Source organism: Lutra lutra, chromosome 2 (genome assembly GCF_902655055.1).
Source record: "Lutra lutra chromosome 2, mLutLut1.2, whole genome shotgun sequence".
Classification (NCBI taxonomy): domain Eukaryota; kingdom Metazoa; phylum Chordata; class Mammalia; order Carnivora; family Mustelidae; genus Lutra; species Lutra lutra.
This window is the reverse complement of record NC_062279.1, coordinates 89,691,314-89,697,313: the sequence shown is the minus strand read 5'-3', so window position 1 is coordinate 89,697,313 and position 6,000 is coordinate 89,691,314. Positions and strand designations below refer to the sequence as shown.

At 36.8% G+C, this 6,000-nt stretch overlaps 1 long non-coding RNA gene across 1 annotated transcript in view; it reads left to right on the top strand.

Moving 5' to 3' along the window:
* The first annotated feature begins 378 nt into the window (after positions 1 to 378).
* Positions 379 to 6,000, top strand: part of LOC125094256 (uncharacterized) — a 134,998-nt gene continuing 129,376 nt past the window's right edge. The window contains exon 1 of the long non-coding RNA XR_007125430.1: positions 379 to 478. This is a non-coding gene — a long non-coding RNA (uncharacterized LOC125094256). The remainder of the gene's footprint in view (positions 479 to 6,000) is intronic.

The window sequence follows — 6,000 nt, the reverse complement described above, 5'->3', positions numbered from 1 at the left end:
CTTTTAGCTCTATTTCTCACACTGCTTTTTTTATTCAACACAACACTGTAGATATTTGTGTACATTTATTTGCCCTACTAAAATTACCTTAAGTCATTTCAGGTAGTTTATCTTTGTATTTCCATATACATTGCCTAACACAGTGTTTAATTCATGATATGTATTCAAGTAAATAGTAGTTGAATAAATGAGTGAATGAGTGAGTACTTGAAACAATTAGGGAATAACTAAGAATAATAATTGTGTGGCAATGGATGCAGAGTAATGGGAGAGTAAAAGAAATTTGGAAGAGGCAATAAAATAGTTTGAATGTGAGCTGGAATAGTCTAAGAAGGTTAAATGGAAGATTTAAACTTCATTAACTTGATTTGCCCCTTTAGGGATGATCATGTCAAATAATGGAACCAGAGTTGCTGAAAACAACTTGGAATAGGATCCTTACTGACAGATTAGAAGAGGAGAAAGAATGAATCAAAAGGTAAGGTTGTAAGAGGACAGTTTCAAGAAAGTTCCAGGCTGAGCAGGAAATACATAGACTATAAGATGTGAACTTTTTAGCTGGAATCCCAGAAGTTTTCAGGAAACAGATTTGCTTATTTGCCACTTGGCTATTTCTGTAAACATGCTAGAAAGTAACATGTTAAAAGTAACGTGCTCAGGGACAAAGATTGGATTTTGAGTTAGGAAGGACTGGGTTTGATTTCAGGTTCACAGTCTATTGTTTTTGTTGGGCATGGGATTCTCTACTGTTCCATTTCTCTCATCAGTAAAATGGGAGTTGTAATTCTCAGCCAAATTGGTCACAGTGGAGGTTAAATAAGATAATATTTGCAAGGTGCTTGACACATAGAAAGAGCTCAGTAAATGGCAACTATCATTTTGCACCAGACTCAAATTTGAATACAGATCTTTCGTGATTTACAGTGGGATTATATCCTGATAAACCCATCATAAATTGAAAATATCTTCAACTGATGATAATACTGTGAATTTCTGTCCTATGTTTGCTAGCTATAATTTCCCCTCAGGTAAAGCACATCTAAAGCAAAGATGCCCTATCATAGCTTTATGTGCAATATTTATGGTACTAACTCTTGCCTCATATAGTCTGAACTCTGTCTTTTATGTAAATGTTAATTTTCCTGGTCTATTATTGTGCGTCAGTACTTGTTTTCTCAAATCAGTTGGAAAATAGACATGCCTATACCTACCTAGTTGCGCACCCAAACACATGCAGCAAACTTCTTCTAATGTCTTCATTCAGCAATCTCTTTTCAGTGACCCCAGGCAGTTCTATACAGGCCTTTATTCTGTCCATCTGGGATTGAACTCTGTGTGCCTTTTAGTCTGAGCTTCTCATGGCAATGCTCATTTATTGTTTGGCTGGCACAGTTTCACCCATTTTGGAGGGACATGTATATCTATTGATTTGGTCTTAGATTTGGTTAGGAAATTGTTAAAGCATAACAGATCCAAACAGCATAAAAACCTTTCTTTTTATAATGGGTTTCTTAGGCAATATCTTAGGAGATATTATGAATATTATGGTCATACAAACTGTCCGGTGTGTGAGACAGATTTTAAATTTAGTAAAGTACTAGACATTTTCTATGTCTAGTACAGTATGTTGACTCATGGAAAGAAAAGTGACAGAACTTCATAGAATTACTTTTACAAAAATGATAATAGCCTGGAATATTATTTTGTTAAATAAAAAAATCTAATTTGGTGTTAAGAGCATATATTTACTAGAGACTATATAACTCTTCCTCAACTTGCAATGGGGTTATGTCCCAATAAACCCACTGCAAACTGAAAATAAGGTAGGTCAGCGGTGCCTGGGTGGCTCAGTCAGTTAAGCAGCAGACTCTTGGTTTCAGCTCAGGTCATGATCTCAGGGTTGTGAGATTGAGTAAATATTCTGTGCTCAGTGGGGAGTCTGCTTGAGATTCACTAATTCTCTCTCCCCACCCTCTGCCCCCTCCACCCTGCTCGTTTCCTCTCTCTCTCTCTCTCATAAATAAATAAGTCCTTTTTTTTTTTTAAAGAAAATACAGTAGGTCAAAGATGCATTTAATACACTTAACATGCTGGGCATCAGAGCGCCACTTAGCCTGCCTTAAACATGTTCAGAATGCTTACAGTAGCTTGCAGTTGGGCAGAAGGATCTAACACAAAGCCTATTTTATAATAAAGTGTTGAATATCTCATTTAATGTATTAAATACTGAAAATGAAAAAACGGAATGGCTGGATACAGAATGGTTGAAAGCATATTGGTGTCTACCCTCATGATGCCTGGTTGAGTGGGGGCTGTGACCGGGGGCTATGACTCACTGACCACTGCCCAGCATCCCAAGAGAGTATTGTACCACATATCGCTAGTCCAGGAAGAGATGAAAATTCAAAATTTGAAGTATGGTTTCTAGTGACTGTGTATCACTTTTGCCTTATCATAAAGTCAACAAATCCTAAGATGAACCATCTTAAGTCTGGGGCCATCTGTACTTGTTAGGTATGTTTGTCCCCAGGCTTTTTTGTGGCCAGAGGGTCTCTGAGACTTGAAGCCTGTTCCTAATTACTTCAGAAGGACTTTTTCTAGAATTGAGATAGAGATCTTAATAGAAGTGATGAGGCTTATAATAAAAATAAAACTTACAGCAGCTAATTTTTTTTGAGTATATATTATATGCTAAGAACCATGCTAATTGCCTTATAAGAATTGCTGCATTTAGTCCTAACAGAAATGGGTACAGTAGGGATGCCTGGATGACTCAGTTGGTTAAGCATCTGCCTTCAGCTCAGGTCCTGATCCCAGGGTCCTGGGATGGATCTTGTGTAGGGCTCCCTGCTCGGTGGAGAGCCAGCTTCTCCCTCTCCCTCTGCCTGCCACTCTGATTACTTGTTCTATCTCTTTGTCAAATAAATAAATAAACTCTTCAAAAAAATGCATACAGTAAATACAGCAACTGGAACTGATATTGGGGGGTTTTAGCAGGAATATTCTTGAAACAAAATGTATCTGGATCTCAGGAGTTCTAATCACTGGGAATCAGAAGTCAGGGCAGGGTGGCCAGGGGCAGCAAAAAGGCATGCAGATGCTGAGGCTTGTCCTGACAGTGGAATCCAGGATATAGTAGTTAAAAGGTGTAATAGTCTAAGATCTGATCCAGGCAAACCTATATTCTAAGAACCCCAGCCTGGCAATATAGGACAGGGTAAGGGGAATTTCAGGCAGAGGGTACTACTTAAAGCCAGACAGGTGATGGCACTGTGAAAGATCCTTACTGGTAGCAGGAAAATACAGGAAGCAAGCAAGATACAGCCACCCTGAGGAAGGAGTATGGCAAGAGCTGGGCAGGTTATACAGATCCCATCTCGTGAATTATGGCAAGAATGGCAACATTTACTTCTCTTGTACAATTTCTGAAAGGGTGAATGGTTGCTGAAACTTTGTGCCTAGACCAAATCTAGGCTTATCAATAAATAATATTGTGATAATTAGTGATGTCTCTCCTGGGCACTAAGGGAAGAAGTGGCAGCCAGACTGGTTGTGATTCTTGGGTTTAATGGAAGAACCAGGGCACACTTGAAGAAAAAAGAAGAGGAGCTATTACATAAAGGGACTATGCATGACTTCTAGGAGAATGTGATTTGGGTCCCATCAGTTCTGCTCAGAACTAAACAGAGAAAAGTATACCTATGGTAATTATACATATCTCCTTTCCCCACTCTGCTGCCATCTTAGGAACTGACCGTAGCATTCTAACACCCGTACTGCCCATGTCTCCCCAGAGTAAAGGCTTAAAGTTAGGTGCCTCATGTTGAAAATTTGCTGTCTATAAAGATCCATGAGCTTCTTAGAAAAACGTCAGTATGCATTCTCAGGAGACAATTATATTGAAAAATAAATATTGATGGGCAAGGAGAAGTTAAACACATACTATATTTTTTAATAATTTCATAACAAAGTTTGGTGGTGCTCTTGTTTTGAAATACATCAAAGGAACAATTGTATTTTGCTTAGAGTCCTCTTTGAGAACTGTATTTAAGTTTCAATATATTTTATATTTATTTATTTAAATAAGAAAGGACACAAATGCCATCAGAAAGAAGGAAACATCTTAAAATATTTCAATATATATTATAGCAAATTATTCTTTTTTTAAGTGAGGAACAAGGAAGTAGATATTTGAACATTTTTCCTTCTTGAAACCACATTCCTGTGGCATTACTCAAATTAAATCTTTCAGTCATTGAAAGTGGAAAGAGAAAATGACTATATTAAAACCAAACAGAAAATGAATCTGGACCTTTTTATTATATTTTTCTAGGTCTCTAACTTCCCAACCTGTTCTGTTTGTGAAAATATAAAAATATAACTCTCCACAAGAAGAAATAGCTGTCAGTCTTACAAGTCCTGTTTTCTTAGACTTTATTTTGAGGGACTGAGAGCAAGGTGACTATATGTAGACATGCCTATTTGAAAACTCCTGTTCTATTTGTGTGGTAGCTTCTCGATTTATGTCTTGCTTGAGGAGAGAGAAAGAGGGCCACATATGAAATAGACTTTTAGTTTTTCTATTTTTTTAATTTGAGTATAGTTAACACATAATGTTAAATGGTTCAGCATCTCTGCATATTATACTGTGCCCAACACAAGTATAGCTACACTCTGTCATCATACAATGCTGTTATAATATCATTGATTATATTCCATGTGCTGTACCTTTTATTCCTATGACTCATTCATTCAATAACTGGATGCCTTTATCTCCCACTCTCATTTACCCATTTTGCCCATCTGTCCTCTGGTGTCCATCAGTTTCTTCTCTGTATTTATGGGTCTGATTCTGGTTTTTGCTTGTTCATTCGTTTCTTAGATTTCACATATGAGTGAAAACATACAGTATTTTTCTTTCTCACTGACTTATTTCACTTGGCATAATACCCTCTAGGTCCATCCGTCTTGTCACAAATGACAAGATCTCATCCTTTCTATGGTTGCATAATATTCCATCGTGTATGTATATATATATATATATGCCTTCTTTTTTTTTCTTCAGGTATTGGGGTTATTAGACACATTTTAAAAACCGGTTTATGACATTAACATGGTGATAAGCAACAGTTGCTTCAAAGAGTAATGCAGATTTAACAAAATAAAAAGAAAACATACACAATCCAAAATACAATAAATGGACTAAATAGAAAATTAAACATGGCTTAATAACAAAACACATAAGCAGAAATCCTAAAACTTTTGATCCTTGGTAGCTGATAGTTTTTTTTTAAAGATTTTATTTATTTATTTGACAGAGGGAGAGAGATCACAAGCAGACAGAGAAGCAGGCAGACAGAGCGGGGGAAGCAGGCTCCCTGACAAGCAGAGAGCCTGATGCGGGGCTCGATCCCAGGACCCTGAGACCATGACCAAATATGTGCCATCTTCTTTATCCAGACTTCTATCTGTGGACACTCTGGTTGCTTCCATATCTTGGCTATTATAAATAATGCTGCAATAACAATATGGGTGCATGTATTTTTCAAATTAGTGTCTTCAGTCTCTTTGTAAAAATACCCAGTTGCAGAATTATTAAATCATATGGTATTTTAATTTTTTGAGGAACATCCATACTTTCTCCACAGTGGTGAAACAATTTACATTCCCACCAACAGTGCACAAGAGTTTCTTTTTCTCCACATCCTCACCAACACTTGTTATTTCTTGTCTTTTTGATTCTAGCCATTCTGACAGGTGTGAGGTGGTATCTCATTGTGTTTTCGATTTGCATTTCCCTGATGATTAGTGACTTTGAGCATCTTTTCATGTGTCTATTGGCCATCTGCATGTATTCTTGGAAAAATGTCTTCTCAAGTCTTCTGTCCATTTTTTAATTGGATTGTGTTCTGGTTTTGGTATTGAGTTATATAAGTTCTTTATATATTTTGGATATTAACCTCTTATCAGATATATAATTTGCAAATATGTTCTCTCATT